The sequence below is a fragment of the Nyctereutes procyonoides genome, unplaced genomic scaffold, assembly GCF_905146905.1.
Source record: "Nyctereutes procyonoides isolate TBG_1078 unplaced genomic scaffold, NYPRO_anot_genome, whole genome shotgun sequence".
NCBI classification, from domain to species: Eukaryota; Metazoa; Chordata; class Mammalia; order Carnivora; family Canidae; genus Nyctereutes; species Nyctereutes procyonoides.
The window spans coordinates 15,753,647-15,777,018 of NW_026575133.1; the positions used below are offsets into that span (position 1 = coordinate 15,753,647).

Below are 23,372 nucleotides of genomic sequence, written 5' to 3' on the forward strand. Positions count from 1 at the left end.
GGAAAAAAAAAAATCAGCTATTAGTTTCACTTGCAGGATGCAGGACGTGGCTACAACAGGGGGAGCCCCGCTGCCGCCCCAGAAAGTCGCTGCTGGCCCCGGGGATGGGAGAGTAGTGAGGGGGAGAAGGAGTCTTGTGCCAATAGGAAGTCACGCTACGCTCCTCCCTCCCTACAGCGTTTATCCAAGGTCAGTAAAACAAGATCTGGGGGCGCCAGACTCGGGGGGGGGGGGGGGGAGGAACCCGCTCTGGGTTTTGAAAAGAACAGAGAGAGAAAGAGAGAGGAGGGTCAGCTCTGAAGCACAACATACCCGAGTTCGAATCCCCCACTGCTGATCACATGTGTGACTTTGAGCAAGTTGGGTAACTTCTATGCCTTGGTTTCCCCATCTGGAAAATGGGCACAAGATGAGTTGCTCTTACCTCCTGGAGTTGCTGGGAGGGCTGGACGGTACTCACAAAGCGCCTTACACGGCGCGTGGCACGCGGTGTGCGCTCAGCCCCCGCCCCCCTCCTGTGTCCTGGGGCTGCCCGAGCCCCCACGACTCTCTCCGGCGCGCAGGCTGCTCCATCCACGGGAGCCTCCCTCCGCCCCAGGGGCGCCCGCCGCAGCCCAGCCCCCCGACCCCCGGGCGGCACGAGCCGGGCCCACTTGTCAGAGGGGCCCCTGGAGCTGCGGGGAGGGCGACGACGCACCTGTCGCGGCGCCCCGGGCCCGAGCAGCCTCCCGCGGCCGCGCTCGTCCTCGCAGGGCACGCCCGGCGGCTCCGCCCGCTCCGGCTCGGGCTCCTGCGGCTGCCGGCACTTCAAGCCTCCGCCGGCGCTGCTGCAACGTCGCGGCGGGATGACGCAACGGGCGCCCGCGAGTGAGCGCAGCCGGCCCCGGGCGGGGGGGGCGGGGGGGGCGGGGGGGCGCCCGGGCTCCGCGTGCCGACGGCGCCGAGCGTGCGCGCACAGAGCCCGGCGGGGCCAAGGCTGCGGCGGGGGCGCCTAACCCGACGCTCACTCCGCCTAGGCGCCGAGTCACGTGAGCGTGTGGCGCGCGCCTGCGCGCTGGTGCACGTGCGCCTAGGGCTACATTGTATCCCTTCCGCGCAGCTGGAGGTCTGCACCTGCCGCGGCCCTGCTGGGAGCCTTCGCCGGGCCTCTGGGGGTCCCATAGGCCTGTGCGGTCAGCCTTCGTGAGGTCTCTCTTTTTTTTTAAGTTATATTTTATTGGAGTTCAAATTGCCAACATAGAGCGTAACACCCAGTGCTCATCCCATCAGGTGCCCCCCTCAGTGCCCGTCACCCAGTCACCCCCACCTCCCTTCCACCACCCCTTTGTTCCTTTCCCAGAGTTAGGAGTCTCTCATGTTCTGTCTCCCTCTCTGACATTTCCCACTCATTTTTTCTCCTTTCCCCTTTATTCCCTTTCACTATTTTTTAATTCCCCAAATGAATGAGACCATATAATGTTTGTCGTTCTCCGATTGACTTATTTCACTCTTCGTGAGGTTTCGAAGCGTATACACAAGTCGTCAGGCTTGGGGGAGGTGGGGTTTGGGAACGACCCGGTTGTGTAATTTCTGGGACAGTGGCTGAGTCACAGTGGAATGGACTCAAGCAATGGAATAAAATGAGTTGAAAAAGAAATAAGGCTTTGAAAGAGCTGGAGTCCAAATTGGCCTACCTTTAGTTCTTCCTGGGGCAAATACTTCACGGTATTTGTCATGCCGTTGGCGAGGCCGATGGTTATGAAGAATATTAGCAATTTGGAAAGCAAAAGACAACCTTTTACACGCAGCGTAGCAACAAGCATTAAGTTTGAACCAACAGATGGGAATACAGACATAATTAAGACGGTATAAATCCCTGCTCTCACACCTCTGCCACCAGTCCTCATCTCCTCTGTGCACATTAACCCTAACGGTCTCTTGGAAACACATCTTCCATGTCCTCCCATCAAACACCATCCAGAGCTCTCCACAGTCCAAATGCCTGAGCCTGGCACATAAGGCCTCCCCTGGTAGAGCTCTATTTTCCCCACTGTTCTCCAGGAGGAGCTCCCACTTCAACTTCTCTATTCCCTAGTTAAGCCATGGGCTCCCATACTCTCATGCTCACACCACTTTTTCCTAAATTCTATAGTTCTTCCCTGAACTAGATCTCCAAGCCTTCCCTCATCTCTCCTGCCCTCAGTAATCACACCCTTCTGTGAAATCTCAGATTTACTGTGGTGCCACACCTTCGGTCTTTATCAATATGTGTCGTTCTTCCAAAATATTATGAATTTATCAATGTCAGTGATTTGTCTCAATCTCTTAGGTAATAACAACAACACTTTGTTATTGCAAACACTCAGTAAATACTGTTGAAGCTGTGGAGCAAGAAGAAAAACAAGAATTCCTTTTCTTGAACTTTCTGCTTGTATTCCTAAATCCATCTCAAAATGGAGAGATATCCTTTTAAACCAATCCAAACTGTAGGAGCATTAAAAAAAAAAAAAGATTGAGCTGCTTAAAGCCAAAGACCCTGCCTTTATTCAACCCAACATACCCCTTAACTCCAAGCACACACCTAAGTACTCAAGGACTGTATTGATGAGAATACGATGAATTCTAATCCCAAAACATCATGACATTTTGTGTATAGATTACTGGTCCCTGGGCAGCCCAGGTGGCTCAGCGGTTTAGCGCTGCCTTCAGCCCAGGGCACGATCCTGGAGACCTAGATCGAGTCCCACATCGGGCTCCTTGCTTGGAGCCTGCTTCTCCCTCTGCCTGTGTCTCTGCCTCTCTCTCTCTCTCTCTCTCTCTCTCTCTCTCTCTCTGTGTGTGTGTGTGTGTGTGTGTCTATGAATAAATAAATAAAATCTTAAAAAAAAAGGACTACTGGTCCCTGACCAAAAAGAGAAAGAAACAAGGAGAGGAGAAAACCGAGGACAGTCTCAGGGTTTGAAGTCACTACTAAAGAGAAAGTGATGAGAAATTAAGTACAGAGAGCATTGCAGGAATGAAAATGGAATCCAGAGGGGAAAATCAGATTAATTTACACAGAGTTTATTTGTAGGCAACTCCTCTGTAATACCCATTGCACAAGAATATCCTGTACTTGTAGGAGATGTGGATTGCAGTACAAGTGTTTCAGGTTACATAATGAGAATTGTTTTTAAAAACAGTTGTCATAACAATATGTTTTATCAACAGAACAATAATAATTTATATAATCCAGTCTGACCAGCCAGGATGGAGCAACATTGACTAAATTTACTCTCCTACTAAAACAACTTAATTAATTAATTAATTAATTAATTAATTCAGCAGTGCAGAACAGTGGTCAATAAGGGAGAGCAGATGCATGCAGTGAGCACTCTGACTACCTCTGCTTACTGCCTAAGAGAGCTGCCAGGTAGCAGTGCAGAGAAGGGAAGCCAGGAAGACCTAGACAGTCTCCTTTAGTTGAGATAGAACTGGGAGATCGGGAAGCTGAAACAGTGGGAGCTGGGAGTAGATTGCTGGAGAGAAGAGAACTATACAGTGAAATGGGGAGCTCCGGAGACCCACAGAAGATCTTGCTCCAGTCTTCAACTGTTTAGCACGTGAGTGTAAGCTACCCCAGAGTAAGAGCCACCTAGATAGAGAGAACAATCACCAAAGCTTGCACAGGGCAGGGAATTGTTTCTGTTCCCACAAATCAGAGTGGAGAGATACCCAGTGATCATACAGGACAAGGAAGAGGACCTGAGCCTGGGACCCAGATCAGAAACCTCATAATTCATGGCTTATGGGCAGCCCAGGTGCTCAGTGGTTTAGTGCTGCCTTCAGCCCAGGGTGTGATCCTGGAGACCCAGGATCGAGTCCTGCATCGGGCTTCCTGCATGGAGCCTGCTTTTCTCTCTGCCTGTGTCTCTGCCTCTCTCTCTCTCTCTCTCTCTCTCATGAATAAATAAATAAAATCTTTAAAAAAAATTCATGGCTCAATAGGTCTTGTCTCAGTAGTGAGATAAAAACAATGACAGAGTAAATGCTACTCTGGTCCTACCAAACAAATCTTAAAAGCCAGCCCCAAAAGGATTGAACTGTTTCCAAGAACAAAGTGTCCCAAAACAGAGCACAACAGTACTTATAGGAAATCAGAAATATCCAGTATCCAACAAGGTAAAACGCACAATGTCTGGCATCTAATCAAAAATGATCAGGCATACAAAAAAAAAGTAGGAAAAAATGGCCCATATAAGGAGAAAAATCAATCAATTGAAACAGTCTTAGAGGGGTCCCTGGGTGGCTCAGTCAATTAAGCCCCTGCCTTTGGGTCAGGTCGTGATCCCAGGAGTCCTGGGATGGAACCCCACAATGGGATCCTGGCTCAGCAGGGAGTCTGCTTGTCCCTCTCTCTCTGCCCCTCCCCCCTCCATTCTCTCTCTCTCTCTCTCTCTCTCTCTCTCTCTCTCTCTCTCTCTCAAATTTTTAAAAAGAAAAATAACTGGATGATGGGCACTGGGGGGGTACTTGACAGGATGAGCACTGGGTATTTTGCTATATGTTGGGAAATTGAACTCCAATAAAAACATACTAAATAAATAAATAAAAAGAAAACTAAATCAATGGAGTCACAGAAATTATAGAATTAGTAACATAGGACACTAAAAAATAATAATAGCCACATTCTATATGGCCAAGGAAGTAGAAATATGGAAAATCTTTGAAAAGCCCCAAAGCAAATACCTAGGAATCATAAAAACGTTGTCTGGGATTTTTAACACACACACCACTACATTTCTTTGGGATGAAGAGCAGATTAGACATTACTGGGGAAAAAAAAAAGAGGTTAAAGAACCTGAAAACATTGCAGTAGAAACTATCCAAAATGAAACACAGGGAATAAAAAGCCTTAATATATACAAAAATAGGGTATCAATGAGCTTAACATACACATAACTGGAGTCTGTGAAGGACAGGAGAAATATGGGAATGAGGAGGAGTCAAGGGAGGACAGGAAAAAAAAAGTTGAAGAAATAGTAGCTGAAAACTTCCCAAATTTGATAAAAACTATAAACTCACAAATCCAAGAAGCTCAACAAACTCCTAATAGAAATATGAAGAACACTATACCAAGGAACATCATAATTAAATTGCTTAGAACCAGTGATAAAATGAAAATCTTAAAAGCAGAGAGAAAAAGATACATCATTATGCAAAGGAAGGAAGATAAAATGACACCAGATTTCTCATAAGAAATTTGCAAACAAGAAGTCAGGGAAGCAGCATCTTTAAAATACTCAAAGAAAAAACTGTCAATCTAGAATTCTTTACCATATATATATATGAAATATATATATGAAATATATAATAAAATATATCATATATATGTTTATATATAACATATATATATATGTCTTGTTTCAAAAACAAGACAAACTATAGACAAGATGGTCGTGTGACTCAGTTCTGGGCAATGTGACCTAAGAGAAAATCAAATTAAGGATTTCCAGAGAAGGTTTTCTTTCTTAGTAAAAGGGAACAGGCAGCTGATACTACTTCTTTTTCACTATATTCCCCATTTGTTCTGTGACAAACCCAACACCACCAGCCACACATCACTGGATTTTTGTTAAATCTCTATCTGTTTAATCCCATAGATCTTGTTTTCTGACTCATGTTTAATCTTGACCACAATTCTAGCCACTAGAAAGACTCAAATATGTAGGGAGAAAAGAAAAAAAAAAGGAGTTATGAAGTAATCCCTACCAGTGTATCTTGCTGGGGTTTATGGCAATGAAAGTGGCCTTAGAGCATGTCATTTAGAAAGTACGTTAGGCCAGAAGAGAATGGAACACCTCTGACTCATTTTTATGACATTTGTGGCAGAATAAGGACTTCAATTCTACTCAAAACTGCCTTATTAGTAATGAAGCTATAAATAAATTGCAATAATCTAAACAGGATGCAGGCAGGCTTCTGGGAGAACTGCCTTGCCATCTCCTACAGGATAGGCTACCTGATAATACTCAGTCCCCTGCCTCCTACCCCCAAGAAGGCAGGCCAGCAGGAACTAGGTGGGGTTCTGGACTGTCTTTCAGCCATTAGCTGTGCATCAGTTCCAGAAGGGATCTGGGGCACTGGATCAGATAACTCGTGGAGCAAGGTAATTAAGAAATTAGCTCGTAAATCGAGGTTTGGTTTGATTGATTGATTGATTGATTGATTTTATAGCTGTTAGTTCATTCCTAAGAAATGGAAGGTATTTTTTTCCCTTTCTCCCAGGAGTGTAGCTAGGCTCTTTGGTTTAGGTCTCGAGATTCCCCAAGCTCTTAAGGGAGGCTGAGTAATTGCAATTCACTGCCTTTTTATTACTGAAAGTCAAAAAATGAAAAACTATTGATTGGGTTGGTAACCAAGAAGACAAAACATGAATGGGTCTTTTGTTTTTCTTGTAGAATCAAGCTGGGCTGTGTGAGAAGAGGTTGTCTGAGAAGGGGACAGGGACCAACATGGCCCAAGCACTGAGAAGGGGCTAAATGTTGAGGGTGCTGGTCCTGGATTCTGTATGAGATTGCTTCATGCAGGGCCATGGAGGTGGCCAGTCTGCAGAAGGAGGGTCACTATGGGAGGACCCAAAGGACTGGAAGTCTAGATTCTTGAGAGCCTCAGTGAAGATCCCAGTAGCCAAATGTGTTGTAGAGAGAAGGGAGCTTCACCTACCAAGGGGCCTGGGCATGGAACAATCGTGAAGGAAACTGGCTGTCAGGCTTTCAGCACTACCCAAGTGCCAGGATAAGGGAGAAGAGGGGAACCCCCAAAATGATCACTATTGGACTTCTACGGATCCGCAACAGGAAATTATTTCAACATTCTTTCTTTCATAACATACTAACTGAGAGCCCCTTTTATGCCAGTCTTTTTAGTCACTGAGGATACAAGATGAAGATATGGGGAGGTCACACGTAGATCCTGCTCTTGTGAGGTTAATAGTCTAATAGCCTCTGGCAGGTTGGGAGGGATACAAGTTATGGAAAGGACAATGAAGAACCAAACAGCCTCTGTCACAGGACAAAAGAGGTGACCAGCATTAGAGAAGGTGGTCAAGGAGGGCCTCTCTGCAGAAGAGGCAGCAACCCCAAGGCTGTGGTGTGAGAAGGACCTCATCTGATAAGAGCCCAGAGAGGACCTTTCCAAGAAGGGGGACTACGTGTGCCAAAGCCCTGCGGGAAGACAGAGCTGGCATACACAAGTGAGCAGTGTGGGCAGGAGTTGGACAAGTGAGAAAGTGGCAGAGGGAGGTGTTGGAAGGCCAGAGGGGCCAGATAAAGCAGGGCTTTTTAAGCCATAGTAAGAAGTTTTGAAAACTAAAAATAACATTGTGAGATGTGTTTAAAATATCATGGAGGAATTCACAGGCCTCTGAGAAGGATGAATCCAAACAGAATCCTGGGTTCTTGGTCCTGGCCAATGTGGAAGGAAGAGGCCATGACTCAGGAGCTGTGATGCAGGCTGGGGCCTGCCTGGGGCAAACTGACTGCAAAGAATCTAGGTAAGAGGAAAGCACATTTTGTAAGGTACCATTGGTTGGGTACTTTTTATGTGCTAAGCACTACTCCAAGGAATCCATAGGCATTATCTCCAGCAATCCTCTGTATCAGCCATGACAATCTGGAAAAGAGCCTATGCTGGACCACCGGAAGTGTGATTTTCCTACACTTCTTAGAAAGGTCTTGGGAGAGCTGAAAGAGCAAAAGGGGACTGTGAGGCAGCCCAGAGATTAGCAACAACAGATCAGGACTCTAGGACTGGAGCAACAAAGTAAGATCTTAACAGAACTGGGAGCCAGAGCCACCTGAGCAACATCTGGGACCAAGGAGAGAGGGGCTGCTTAGGAGGACCCAAAACCACAGAGCTGCCACTGCTGGAGGTGCCACCGGGCAAAGGGAGGGACACTTTCTGCCCTCCCTCCACCTGAAAGACCCTCCTATTGGTTGAAGCAAACTGTAAAGAAGCTTAAGGAATGAGTTTGCAGGAACCACTTCTCTCCCAGACATAAAGTAGAGCAGAGAAGGATGGAGAATGGATCTGAGAGCAAACAGAAAAACAAGGTTCCCATCCTCCTCACAGCCCCATGAGCCAGGAATAATTATTACCTTCATTTTTCAAATGGAGAAACTGAGGCATGTGGAAAGGTTAGGTGAATCCAGTACCTGGGAGAACCTCAATTTGAATTCAGATCTATCTGATTCTAGAGAACAAACACATAACATACATTTTCAGCCAGCTTAGATGAGAGCCTGGTAGTTAGAGTGGACAGGTCCCAGGTCTGAAAAGCATATTGTAATGTTAAATCCCACTCTATAAAGATAAGATACTCAGATGGGGTTGGCTTAAGAACTGAGCTGAGTGAGGGCATCAGTGAACCAACCCTGATTCCTTCTAGCAGAATGTCTGAGAACTCTGCAAGGACTTTGGAGCCAGGCATCCTGGGTTCCAATCTTGGTTCTGCCATTTACCAGCTGTGTGACCCTGGGCAAGATATTTAACTTCACTGAGCCTCTCATTTTCAAAGTGGATTTGGTCATGTCCACTACCTTATTGGGTTATTTTGAGATTATATGGAATAATGTGTGCAAGATAATTAGCATAGCACCTGCCACATGGTTAAGATTTACTAAACAGTATCTATTATTATGAGTGTTAGTAGTCTCCTTTTGCAGAGACTTTTGGAGAGAAAAGAGAGATCCAAATTCTCTGAGCTTAAATCCTGGCAAAGAATTTGTCATCAAGTCTCTGGAACTCATATGAACTCTTAAGGTTACTTTGTTCTAGAAAGGGTGTCTCTGTATCAGTCAGGATGGGCTAGGTTATGATTCAGTAACAAATGTTTCAGAGTCTTAAGATAACAAAGTTTATTTTTTTTGCCTATGCTACATGTAAACTGCAGCTTATTATAGAAGCTCTGCTCATAAAAGTCACTGATGGAGGCTCCTTGTTGACACAGACTTCCTTTTTTGCTGAGGCCAAGAACAGACTATAAACCGTGCAATGGCTCTTAATCCATACATTGCTTGTGTTCCCATTGCATTAGCTAAAGCCTTATATAAAGCAAGTGGGTAAAGAAATATAATCCTACTATGTGTTGCAAACAAGATAAATATTTATGAACAACCCTAATGACCTTCAGAACAACCTCAGTGAAACTTCTGGTTGGGATGAATAAAACAAAATTCCCAATCTGGAATGAAAATATTTTGGAGCTTCTGACAGGCCAGACTATCCTATAGGACATCATAAAAGTTTGCATTTCTGAAGACATATAGTTTTGTTCCTACATATTGCTTAGGGTCACTTGTCTGAAAATCACTGTTGGCTTCTGAAAGGTATTGTCAAAGGTGGTTTCTGGAGTTGAGATGCTACCTGGAAACAAGGCATCTTGTCTTCCGGAAGAGGGATCTGAATGTGAACTAGATTGTGAGTGCCCAGACTTATCCAGAGCCCGTCTACTATTACACAACCTGATGTCAGATTATCAGATACTGAGGGCTTGCTGAGCAACTTCAAGTTCTAGTAGAAGGAGCAGGGCCTTCCCTTGGCTTTCACAACCCCATGCTCTCCTGGATTTCTTTCTCCCTACCTGGGTGCTTTTTCTGGCAACTTTTGTTGGCTCAAGGCCCTCCTTTATTCTTATTCCCTACTCTCTCAGCACACCAGGAACCTAGGAGTCATTCTTAACCTCTTCCTGCATCCAATCCAACACCAACTTCTAGCAATTTAACCTTCTAAATAGCTTTAAACCCATCATCCATTTGCTTCCTTCTACCTGCACTCTCCTAATGCAGGCCATCACCATGTTCCCTGGGAAGCACAAAACTTACTACCAAGACTCCTGCTTGGTTGTCAGCTTCCCACCCACCACTTTCCCAAACATCCCACACATCAGCCAGAGTGTGCAACACCGAGCATTTCAAACACTGCATTTCTCCGCCTGATCCCCACTACGAGTGATTAAAATCCTTTCTATTGTTCTTGCAGTTTAAGGACAAAGGCTTTGGACTTTTAGGACAGAGACTTTAAGAAAAATTCTTCAACATGGCCTCTAAGCCCTGGCCCAGCCCACACTTGCCAGCCTTACCACCCTCATCTCCTCCCACTTGCTCTTTCTCTCTGACTTTGTCCACACTGGCTTGCTTTCATTTCCTTACAAAAGATGGCTCTGCTCTTCTCTTGCACATACTGCTTCCTCTGCTGGCAGTGGCCCCCACCACAACCCCCTTTTTTCTCTACGGTTCATGCCTCGTAACACAGCTCAGTTCCCACCTCCTCATGACAATCTTCGTGGATCCTCAGACTGTCAGACCCCTTGTCATGTGCTTCTTCCCCATGGGACCTATCATAATTATAATTAAAGACTCCACTATAAAACTATTATTTAACATCTACCTGTCCATCTTAAATTCTTGACCTCTCTCATTTCCTTTTTTATTTCCTAGTACCTAACAGTGCCTTGCACAAAATAGATGTTCCAGATGTTTGTTGAGTGTCTAAGATGTGATAAATTATTTAATAAAGGAGAGTGTAAGTGGCTATTATAATTATTAATAGTCACAGACAAGTATAACTTTAAGAGTGGAAGCATTCAAGGAGCAATACATGAACCATAGAGTTTTAGGGGCTCAGGACTCCATGGGTCTTGAGAAGCATGTATCCAAGCTTGGCAGAGAAGTAGGAAGCAGATTACTCATGCTCCCCACCCCCACTCCCACTCCCATTCCCTGGGTCAGAGGAGAGGGAACAACATAAATACCAAGGAGAATAGGGTCCCAGTTCTCCAGTGGTGCCCAGTAACACAATGGGTGATGGTCTTCCATGGATGAGTATCTGCAATTGAGAACAAGGCAAAGCAGAGGCTGGGAGGCAAACACACATGTGCCCAGGACACTTGAAGGAAGGAATTTGAAAATACTTGATAGCTAGACGTGGCTGGAGATAGACTTACTTTTATTTCCTCCTTAGAATCAGTTTTTGTCTAAAAGGAAAAAAGTTTTCATGAAGAGGACAAAGAGAAGCAGAACTACATTGAATTCTAATGAGATCAAAGTAAGCTTTAGAATACTTTTAAAGACATCTAGTCTTATTACTTTTGGAGACATAGAAGCTCCAAGATTTTCTTTTAGAAAATGTATTCTCTTGGATGTTCTAAACATACTCCTTAAACTGTCTTTAGCTTTTAACTTACAGATTTCCCCAAATGAAAGGTTTACAAAGATTGTTATCAACACAGTTTTCAATTTTCTAAATTACCTGATATAAAGCAAAACTGGAACAAGCATAGTATTAATGATTAGCCGTGATTTTTACCAAATCTTTCCTGATGGTCGTCATCATATTATTCCATAAAATATTTGAAATGGATTACAAGGATGATCTCTAACATGAAAGTAAGAAATTGTTTAATAGGCTTTCCATAATCCAGAGTCACAAGGTACAATCCCTCTGGTAGCCCCATTTGGTTATACCAATGATTGCACAGGTCAATGAGTTTGACCCTTCACTCAGGGTGACTTACACCTCACCCATTCCTCTGTACCTCCAATTCTGTTAGGATATGGCTAAACAGCTTTCCTCTTTATCAAATTTTTCTATAGTTACTTTTTCCAAAGACTGTTGGTTCTGGTCCAGGGTTCCTACTTTACCTCCATAAATCACTGGCACACATATGTAGATTTAGCATGCATCCATGAATTGTAGAATTGCTAGGAACCACTATAGGCCACAGAAGGGTTTAAACAAACCCTTAATATTCACAATGTTGGTTTTCTCTAGCTTAATTATAAATAATGTTTTTAGAAGATAGTCCATAAATTCTGGGTCACCTGATCATTAATTGTTGAAAAATATAATCTAGGTAACAGATGAATTATATCTAAAGCCCCATAAATTAATCAAATCCTGGAATGAATGAAATTTTAACCTCCCAGAGATAAGACTTAGTCAACTTAAAGCTCTATAGGGTCATCGCATACCTTAGGTACATGACCTGAATTTTTTAGTAGTGATAATAACAATAAAATTATCTACATAGTTAGTAACCCCATTTTATAAACACAGTGATGCTTAGACAAATCCTAATTAAAAGAGTAGTAGCTGCCTCTCCTCTGCACATGACCTGCAATCTGTTCCTATTCACAAAACCAGAAGTGGCACCTACAGGAATCCTATTATTAATTAGGCATGTGCTTGAAGATTACAACATGACTACCATTAAGACACGTCTGAAATGGTAATTATTCTCAACTACTAACTACAGCTTGACAAACTACATTACCCAGAACCATGAAGGATCTTGGAATATTAAATACAAACTAAATCTATGGTTTTAATCTCTCTATGTCTCATTTTCCTCATCTATACAACAAAACTAGTAATCGTATCTGCTTTATATGGGAGTTGTGAAGATTAAGAGTTAAAATATGTAAGGCATTGATGGACAGTGTCTGGTGTATAGCAAGCAAAATACAATGTTTGCAATCATCATAAGAGTTTCTTGGGAAACATCTAGTCCAGGAGGCTTCATTTGATCTAGGTTCATAATCAATCAGTGTGGTAGTTCAGAATCCCAGGCTTCCCCAACTCCAACCCCAACAGCTTCTCTTTTCCAATTACAAATAGAGTTTTCCTTCAATGACTACCCTATGGATTATGTCACTAAAATCTTGAAAGCAGTAGTTCCTAATTTCTTGGAGTCAGGGGAACACTTTGAGAATCTGATGAAACTCTAGACTCTCTCCTGAGGGGGGAAAAAGTACATGTAAAAGTGTGCATTTGGTTTCAGGGAGTTCATCACCCCCGCCCCCCAGAGGTCATTCATGGACCCCAGATTAAGAAGCAGTGTTTGAAAGCATGGCTTGGAAGACAGCCGCATTTGGGATCTTGTTCTTTTAACAATGTCTAAAGCAAGATGAGACAGAAATATACATTTGCACATTGTAAAGGAAGAATTAATTACTATTAGCCAGGCAAGTACTTTCCAATAAAGGATTTTGATGATGATGAAGAAGATGAAGAAGAAGAATGAAGAAGAGGAGGAGTCTTCCAAAATGGATAAAGGTAGGTAAACTAAAGGTAGACTTTGAATTTAAGTAAGCTAAGTATGCAGCAGGGCTTTGAAACTGCGTGGCTGTTATTATTAGCAACTCTAGAGGCAGTTTGAATAACTGATTATATCTATGGCTTTCTTTAAAACCTCCAACAGGCAAAATATTATCACTGGGGCTCTTCACGCCTGTTCAATGATTCAGACACAAAAGAAATGCTAATTATGAGAACTGGGCTGTGAATTCTGAGAGACCCTAGGGACAAAATGATTATCTGGTGGTCTTATGTTGCTGGAAATTTATTAGAGTGTTTTAAGATTACATTAACTGGTTTTCACCTTAAGTGCTCTGCCTGGAGAAGCATTAAAGGCTCCTGATAAGAAAGATTAGAAAAATTTCAAAGAGGTAATGGCATCAGCCAAAAGATCTTTCGGGTGAGTCAGGGGTACTGTAAGGAGAAAAGCCCAAGTGAGGTGACTGGGATCAGCCAGGTGGTGGGATGGGCTTGCTACAACCAAAAGCTTCCACTTTGACCTGGGCTCCCTAGGCCCCTCCTCATCTCCAGTTTCCAACAGCGACAAATGCCAGAGACCAAAGAGGAAGAATAATATATTTACAACAAAGGTCAGAGAATGAGGCCAAGGACCTCATTTCTGCTCCATTATGGTCTCAGATTGCACCTCTGCCTCTAAAATCTTCCCAAGGCCCAAAAGTGTTGACATGCTGTTACCACTGTGGACATCTGCCATCCTCCTCTCCATCACAGCTCCAGTCTCCAAGGCCACCCCTCTTCTTGAACCATCCCAAGCTCATCCCTGGCTCGGGGATTTCTTATTTGTCTCTGCTGTTAGGAACATTCCTTTTCTGGATATGCACATGACTCAGTCTTATGTTTAGGTCTTAGCTTATTTAGCAACTTCCTGTTCCCTCCCTCATCACTTTCTTCTGTGCTATCCTATTTTACTTTATTTATAGCACGTGTCACTATCTGATAACAATCTGTGATTTGTTTTCTTTATATTGCCCATCTTCCCTGTTAGAATGTAAGCATAATGAGAACAGGGAGCTTCTATGTCAATCACTGTCATGGCCACCCCTCTCTCCCGTCCTGCCAGCTTAACACAGAGAAACCACTAGCTATACATTTGTGAGCTAAAGGAATGAATGCATAGGATTAGCATTTGCTCTGTGCCAGGCACAGGGTTGTAGTTTTTACAAATACTATCTCACTGAATTCTCACACCAACCCTCCAAGGTAGGTATTTCTCTATTATCCCCATGGTACAGATTAGGTTTCAGAGAGGTCATGCGCTTTTCCAACGTCAAAGCTAGCTTGTTACAAGCTAGCAAGTAACCAAGATCTGATTTGAATTTAGGCATGTTTGACTCCAACACATACACTAAATCAGGAGTCAGCACACTTTTTCTATAAAGGGCCAGCCAGTAAACATTTAAACCTTTGGAGGCTATATGGTCCTTGTCACAACTATGCAACTCTGAAGCAGTATGAGAACAGGCATAGACCATACATAAACAAATGGATGCTCTGTGTGCCCATAAAACTTTATTTACAAAACAAGTGGTAGATAGGATTTGGCCCAAGGGCCATAGTCTCAGACCTGTTCTTTAAATCATTATTTGATATATGCTATGGCAGAAGGGGGTTAAACAAAAGAGGGGGATAAAAGAAAAAATTAAAATATGTGCTCTGTGCATGGTGAGCCCCTTTCAGATAAGAAAGACGGCCATTTTCAGTTAAGTTTTAACTTAGTTAAAAGAAAAAAAAAAAGGTGGAATAGAAGAGTCCTGGTAGGAAACAGGACTCTACTGATTCAACTTCTTGACTGAATTATGGCCATCATCTACAAATACAGTAGAGTTTAGTTCAATTAAGCTATTCCATTTTTACCAAGGTTCCATTCACAGTGTAATTACACCTGATTTCGCATCATGGGAAGTATACGTGATGCCAGCATCTGAACAGAACCACATAACCTCCCATTGCAAGCAAGCTCCAAAGAGTCAACATTGAAGGACCAAGTGTAGCAAGCCACTCTTAAAATTCTTTTCAATAGCGAGCCTAAAACCTTTGGTCTTTCCTTCTCAAGCAAGCTTATGAGTTATTGGCAAGAGATGAAAGATTCGATATGAATCACAGCTCTGAGCCAGCCCATTGGGAAGGGGCACACTATTTGTGCTTATGGTCATTCATAGGAGCTCTTGAGACTGAATATCAGCATTAAAGCAAAAGATCAACTCACCAGTCCCTTGGGCCTGGGCTAGACGGTAAGGGCTGAGCTTTGAGAAGGTGGGACGTAGAAGGACAAAGGCAGTCGTTTTTATAGCGCTTGGCTGTGCATCAGGACAGGCTAGTGTGGCTGGGGTGCCCTGGGGGGTTAGGCCTCCTCTCCTGCTCGGCTTTTCTCTCAGGAAATCCTAGGTCATCAGAAACCCATTAGACAAATATTCATTTCTCTCTTACCCTGAAGAAAGAGTGCCTGTGGAAACAGCACGTGGTGCTTAAACCAATAGGCACATTTTCCTCAATTTGTATGCAATTTTCCAAACTTGGGTTTTAAATTTTGGGCAAGTGACAAAAATTCAAACTTTAGTTAGTTCTCCTGAATCTTCTCCTAAGCCCATCGGTGCCCCTCTTTGTAAAATCCAGTTTTAGCGAGAACGCTGCTAAATCAGTTTCACCAGGTCCCCAACCTCCCATATCTGATCAGGCTCCTCGGCCTCCACCATCCCACAGGTGTTGTCTGACCACCCCAGCCTGTCTTTAGTGAAGAATCCTGTTAGGTCAGTTTAGCCAGAGTCCCCCCACCCCCACCCCCACCTTGCTGTTCCCTCTTAGTACTTTTCCATCTGCTCACTGCTACCCTGCTCCTTGCCCAGGCTGTATGTGGAGTTGAGTCCAATCTGTGTTCCCCACTGTAAAAACCCCATCATGGTGGTCCTTATGCTCTGGTGAGAGTCCTAAAGCATCTGCCATACCATGTTTACAAGTGTCATTGAATATTTTGTTTCTTTAACACAGGAAAGCAGCCCTAGCATGGAAGACTCAGCATGTGAAGGAGAACCTACAGATGCAAGATCTGCCCCAGCTCTGCCATTAACCTGGGCGCCCTTCCCTTCCCTTCCCTTCCCTTCCCTTCCCTTCCCTTCCCTTCCCTTCCCCTGTCTGAGCCTGTTTTCTCATTACCAACAGAACAAGTCAATCTCATACATATCTTTTCACCCAGTCTAGTCCATGTTTTTGTTATCTAATACCTGTCATATTTATTATTGTTTATAGTTATTATTTAGATTGATAGGTATTAATAAAAGTGGATTTCTATTGAGTGCTTAATATTTACTAGGATTACACCATATATTCTAACATTTCATTCATTCATTTCATCCATGTATTCTAACATTTCATTCTCAGAGAGACCCTAGTGATTGCATACTTCTCAGATACAACAGCTGAGGTTCAGAGTAGTAACATAAATGTCCCAAAGTGAGACAAAGAATAAGTGACAGAGCTGGGATTTGAGCCTGAACCTATTTTTTCCCCCAAGAACTTCATTTTCTTCATGTTGCCCTAGCCCCTGGTCAGAATCTGACAGGAGACGAAGAGCAACGCTGATAAGTCACAGAGCATGAGCTCCCCCTTCCTCAGTTCCTTATTGTCACCATGCAGAAGCAAACATGAAACAATGGCCTCTGCAAATCTCTGGTGATTCTCCAGATCTGGAGAATCTTTTTCTTCGCTAGAGAAAGGCAACTCCTTCAAAATGGACCAAATATGAAAGGGAATATAAGGGAAGGGAGAAGAAATGTGTGGGAAATATCAGAAAGGGAGACAGAACATAAAGACTCCTAACTCTGGGAAATGAACTAGGGGTGGTGGAGAGGGAGGAGGGCGGGGGGTGGGGGTGAATGGGTGACGGGCACTGAGGGGGACACTTGACGGGATGAGCACTGGGTGTTATTCTGTATGTTGGTAAATTGAACACCAATAAAAATTAATTTATTAAAAAAACAAAACAAAAAAAAAAACAAAATGGACCAAATAAACAATCTGGTAATAGAAGAGATTGGGATGGGGGGCTCTCCTTTAAACAAACAGTTGGAGGGTTTTTTTTTTCTTAAAGATTTTATTTATTTATTCATGATAGAGAAAGAGAAAGGCAGATGGACAGTTGGAGATTTTTAAGAAGACATATCAGTATTGGCCTGACCAGGAATCAGGGAGCGGGCATGTGGTATAAGAAGGGAAGATTCTTAGAGATGGCAGAGCAAGGCTGATGAAGTTAACAATTCAGGCAGATCTGATTATCTCAGGGGTGGGGAAGAAAAGAGAATGAGCTTAATTATTGAATGTCTATTATGATCTAAGGCCTTTTATATACAGTAAGCATTAGGTCTTGACAACAGTGTGCAAGGTTGATGTTTTATAGATGAGGTTAGTAAGAATACAAAGAGAGATTCTCTCTTTTTTTTATTCTATCTCAATGCCTGAATAGACACCATTCTAGCTCTTACCCAGATTTTCATGAAGTAGTAGTAGCACTTACTTTATGGAGTGTCTGTAAAAAATATTTAGGCTACAAAATCTAATATAGTGCCTAGTATATAGTAGGTGTTCAATAAAACAGGATGGATTAACAACTCAGTGTGGTTTCTCAAACTGAGATAAGTATAATCTGATCCAATAGTTCTCAACTGGGGATGATTTTGCCCCCAGGGAGACATTTGGAAATGTTTTCAGATACTTTCAGTTGTTACAAAACAGGACAAGAATACTACTGGCACCCAGTGGGTAGAAGCCAGTTTGCTGCTAAGCATCCTACAATGCACAGGACAGCCAGCCCCACAACAAAAAAAAATTATCTGGCCCATAATGTCAATAGTGCCAAGGTGGGAAATCCTGATCTATTCCAACATATTTTACAGATGAAGAAACCATGACCGTGACAGATAGATGACTTGCCCAGGACCATATAATTGATTGATGGCAAATCTGTGATGAGAAACATGCTTAAGCTTTCTACATTGTTCTTGCCAGACCTCAAGCTGCTGACCAGCCAGAGGCTGCCTGCTACAAGAGGGATGAGTTCAGTGGAAAAGAATGTGCTGGCCAAATAGTCCAGGCAAACCAAATACAATTACGTAAGTTCAAGTGGACCAAGCCTATTGCCCCCCAGTCTGGATCATACCCTGAATAAGCAGCCAGGGCAGATTCCAGAAAACTAGGGACCAACGCTTGGAACACAGAGTGCTCACTAGAAGCCTTTGTTGCCTACCAGTTGCACACCCCCACTTTTTCTTTTTCTTAGTGTTGCAAACCAAAACGTAATTATCAAGTCAAGGAAAGAATTTTCTTCTAGGGGCAGCCCTGGTGGCTCAGTGGTTTAGTGCCTGCCGCCTTCAGCCCAGGGTGTGATCCTGGAGACCCAGGATCGAGTCCCACATCGGGCTCCCTGCATGGAACCTGCTTCTCCCTCTGCCTGTGTCTCAGCCTCTCTCTTTCTCTGGTCTCTCATGAATAAATAAAATTTTTAAAAAATAATTTTCTTCTAATAATTAAATAGGCAAGTTAAAATATTAATGATTAAGTGTTGGTATCAGGTCAAGGTAGAAATTGCCGGAAACTGATTCTCTCCAAAAGATACTAGTTATTTGCATTACTGTTATCACCAGCAACAATTTTTTGGCATCTTACATGCCAAGAGATGGGTTAGGTCCTAGAAGAGAGATAGGAAGAAAAGTGTGTTCACCAATATCATGCACAAGGTACATCCTTGACCTCAAGAAGCACTCAGTCCAAGCATGAGAGTCTCCTTTTGTATTGGCCATCACAGACCAAAACCAACATTGCGGAATGGTAAAGGAAAATCTTCCTTACAGCTAAATTATCTAAACCCAGCAACAATCATTTATTTTAAATAACCCATTTTAAAAGATTTATTTATTTATTTTAGAGAGAGAGAGAGCACAAGCAGAAGGGGTAGAGGAAGAGGGAGAGAGAATCTCAAGGAGACTCGGTGTTCAGTGCAGAGCCCAACATGGGGCTCAATCTCACAACCCTGAGATTATGAGCTGAGCCAAAACCAAGAGTTGTTGTCCAACTGACTTTTGCCACCCAGGTGCCCCTGTAATAACCTTCAACACAGAAACATTCAACTATAGCCCAAGAACTTGGATTTTACCACATAGAGTATTGAGATTTGGCTTGCCTGATGGGCATTTTCTTTTATCTGTCAAGCTTCTTGGGGACTTCTGATGCCCTCTACCATATCTAAAAGGTGGGATAACCAAATGCAGTATGGGATTTAATTTAACTAGATGAGATCCTTTGACCCCAAGATTTCCTAACCTCAGCAGATGGATGGAAACCCCTTAAAAGGCTATTCCAGGCCAAGGTACGGGCATCTTTTCCAGCAGTTTCTAAGCTGCACCTCAGTGGGAGATGGAGATCTGGGTTAACACAACTCTGAAGATCAACTTTTATCTTGCAATTTCAATGAAAAATTAAACATCCTGATAACGCTGAGTACGAACCGCTTTTATTTCCATTGCAACTACTTTCTGAGACAGATAATTCCCCTTTAGATTTTCATGAGTTTGGCCCAGAAATTGGATACTCAAGGTATTAAACATACAGCAGCTTGGGATGCCAAGAAAACAGCAGTGTCTATTTAAGGATTTGGCCTCCACGGCCAGCTAAGTGTCTTTGGGAGGTGGGTAGAATTTGAATACATCAGCTCCACCAGTCTGCTACAGACTGAGAAACAGACATTAAGAAAGATACCCCAGGGGCTCCCACTTGGGTTTGGATGTAGGTTTTAACCTTGGTGACAAGCGGTTTGTTAGGCAGTGCTTCCCAGACCTTGAGTATCATGGGTGTTTAGCTATCACTAAACAATGGATGTGGACTTTTTTATTCTTCTTGGTCATAACATTAAAATTAAACACAACATAAATTGATGATCTACAAATGCCATCCTCTCATAAAAAAAAAAAAGAATGTTTTGACATCCCAACAAACAGGAGGGATAGACTCTCAGAAGGAAGTTCCTCCAGCTAAATACATAGTACTAAAGGTTGGCTACTTTCTCCTTAGCTCTTAAATGCCCATGGATTAGAAAAACATCATAGACCAGCACTCATCTGCAGTCTGGAATGTGGGTACAGGGAGTAGTCACTGGAGTTGCTGGGAGAAAAATTATGTTTGAGACCCAGATTGAACAGAGGAGGCATTTCAGGGCAAGGACGGGGAGGAGGGAGGAGTAGAGGTGGAAGGATAGAAGTTGCCCTGAGAATAAGCCACTCTGCTTTATGGTGGCTCTCTACACGTGGTAATGCTCCCCTAAACTGCTTGTTTAATTACCCATCTTTTCCACTCTGCTTGAGTTCCTTAAGAGCAGTGGCTGTGCCTTGTTGCCTGAGTCACGGAACTAATTAGTTGGGGGGGGCAGAGGTGACAGTGTAGGGAAAGGGCATTCGAAAGAGCGATGGCGAAGCACCAGGAACACGCAGTCCTGCTTCATGAACCTATACGACCTCACGATTGGCAATTAGAGGGCACATTTTCTATGATCTAAATCATGCATGCTGTTTCTGGCTAGTGCAGTGGATAGGGAGCTTCACCTCCATCCTACCCAACAGGCTCACCCCGAGCATCATCCCACAAGATAATTAAAATGAGCCCCAAGGGGAGTGCGATGGGGGTTAAGACTGCTACTGCCCCAGGGAGTTGCCAGGGGACCGCTGAGTGAAGGTTCAGCAACTCTCCCGTGTCCCTGAGCTGCCTGGGCAGAAGCAGGGCTGGAGTGTGGAGCCACCGCCTCCTGCCTGCTGCTTGATGCCCTTGGTTTTCCCATTGCCGAGTTGAAGAAGAGCTTTCAGTCCCAAGATTTTGCATTTTCCCAGGCCCTTGCTCCTCATAGGCACTCTTAATCTGGAATCGACACAAAGCAAACATCATCCACATTGTTAGCAAGCAGCCCCACCGTAAGTTCCACAGCAACCACTCCTCCCTGCAGAGAAAGTCCAGCTCATGGGGAAATGGATGTTGCTTTCTCTTAAAACTCGTTTTGGGTAGATTTTTTTTAGCCAACTTGATTTCTGGCAAGAGGTCAAGGCTCTCAATGCACAGAGCCAACCTCAGCTAAACTTCCTGCCAAACCCGTAGGGCGTGTTGGAGGCCAAATGTAAAGTTCACTAAGCAAGTGCATGAGGCTAGGAGAGGATGGGGTGGGGAGAGGGCTCCTGGCCCCCTGTTGCTTGAGAGCTCAGGAACGATGGAGCATCTTCATTAGCACTGGCTCAGCATGCTAACTTAGAGCCCCATTACACAGCTGAAATTCTCTTCATGACTGGAGAACCCAGCTTCACCTTGTAAGATTAGCAAGACTTCAAGTTCTGGGAACTGAATGGTGAGGGTATGCTTTCCATTGCAAATATCCTGCCACTTTCCTTTTATGACCCTTTGGGGAGCATTTGCCTCAGGGTTCAACTTGCTATTCAAAGTCTCTTTGGAAATGCTCTTGGCATGATGTATTATTGCACAGCATTTTTGTGCCTTTCTCAATATCCATCCAGTCCTCTTTGACTCCCCTACCAAATAAAGGTTTTCAAACCCTGATTTCATGTGAAGACAGTTGTGTGAAGTTTCAATCCTATAGCCTGTCTCTCTGCCATCATTGCTCCCTTAGGCGTCACTGGCTAAAACTCTGATGTCCCTGGGAGGTCTTTACTATGCATCCTGGCCAGCAAGCAGTAGGTAGGGATTGGCTAACAGGCAGCTGAAGGCAAGAGTGAGGCCCCAGGTAAGGAAGAGGAGGTAGAGAGTTGATATGCCCCTGGAGGTGGAGGGGACAGGATCCCCCATGGGGAAGGTGGGAGAGGATTGAAGACCATTCTTTCAGGAGCCCGAAACTAATCATTTCCTTTCATCTCGCTTGGCAAGCTTAGCCTTTCCATCACCTCTCAGAGCTTCTGGCTTTGTCTGGAAAAAATGCTAACCAGCTCTTCACAAGGGCTGTCACTAAATCCCTGGCCAGAGAGCTCACAAAAGACACTGTGTGCAGTGCAAAAGGAACATGGTGCTCCCGGGGCAGGGTGGGGTGGGGGGGGTTGAGTGGGTGGGGGAGGGGGTAGCCTTGGGAGCACTCATGGGCAGTCAAGGAAGACGATGCACACATCCCCAAATCCTCAACTTGCAGCTCTGTGCTTGGAATTTCACCAGAGAGGATTGCCTCAGGCCAGTGAATCATTCAAGCTGGACATGTAGGAATCTGGAGGACAAGGACATGGAGAACTTGTTTCTGTCCCTAGGAAGGGGCTTAGAGATTTCCGTCTAGGAGGATCGAGGATGGGGAGTGAGGATGCTGGGCTCCAGCTGGGGAGTGGAAGGAGGTGCTAGAGAAAGAGGCTTCCAGGAGACAGAATCACCCAAGTCTTCCTCCTGGCTTCCTTGATTTTGGATTTCAGACTTTCTCCATCCATGGAGAAAACTGGGTAGAAGAGCACTGGACAGGAAGTCAGGGGATTCTCCTTTACTCTAACTCTATCTTGCTGTGGATCAAGGGAATTTTAAATACCAGAGATTGAAAACTCAGTCTTAGGAATCATCCAGTCCAGGGGATCCCTGGGTGGCTGAGCGGTTGAGCGCCTGCCTTTGGCCCAGGGCGTGATCCTGGAGACCCGGGATCCCACATCAGGCTCCTTGCATGGAGCCTGCTTCTCCCTCTGCCTGTGTCTCTGTCTCTCTCTGTCTCTCTCTCTCTCTCTGTGTCTCTCGTGAATAAATAAATAAAATCTTAAAAAAAAAAAAAAGGAAATCATCCAGTCTATATGCTATACTTTATACTCACAGCCTCTGAATCCCAGAGAGCTGCAGGTGGTTGGCCAGGGTTACACATACTGAGCACCTACTGCATTCTGGTCCAGGGGACATGTTAGGTGCTTCTATACAATTGATTCATCAGAGAAGTCTTTCCTGTCTAGCTCTCCACCTCCATCCAAATTAGGTCCTTTGTTCTTTTTCTCACCACTAACAAGAATGGCCTAGTTATTTGTGTGACTTTTTAAAAAATCCCTATTGCCTCCAATTCGACTATAACTTCTAAAGGGAAGAGAGTTTCCTCTGCCTGATTCTCCACTGTATCCCAGGGTCTCTCACATGGCAGGCACACATGCACATTCAGTGAGAACAGAAGCTCTATTCGCAAAGTAACCCCACGAGAGATGTATTATACCTATTTCCAGATGATGGAAACTAGAGTTTAAACAATGTAAATAACAAGTGGGGAAAAAAGC

General features: G+C 44.0%; 1 protein-coding gene and 1 long non-coding RNA gene across 7 annotated transcripts in view; one reads left to right on the forward strand and one right to left on the reverse strand.

Moving 5' to 3' along the window:
* The window catches only part of GPAM (glycerol-3-phosphate acyltransferase, mitochondrial), a 62,511-nt gene that overhangs the window by 36,003 nt on the left and 3,136 nt on the right, over positions 1-23,372 (reverse strand). For 2 of the 6 annotated variants that reach the window (XM_055346064.1, XM_055346063.1), the window contains exons 1-2: positions 698-843; positions 313-391 (exon numbers count right to left, since the gene is read on the reverse strand). The exons of 1 other annotated variant lie outside the window; for it this stretch is intronic. The gene's annotated coding sequence lies outside the window, so the exon portion shown is untranslated. Of the gene's footprint in view, positions 1-312; positions 392-424; positions 445-697; positions 844-23,372 lie in introns of those variants that run through there. 3 more of the 6 variants (XM_055346066.1, XM_055346065.1, XM_055346068.1) reach the window with 2 other exon arrangements.
* On the forward strand, positions 9-16,826 carry LOC129523317 (uncharacterized). Its single transcript, XR_008667093.1, has 3 exons — positions 9-189; positions 12,980-13,074; positions 16,102-16,826. It is a non-coding gene; the product is annotated as an uncharacterized LOC129523317 (long non-coding RNA).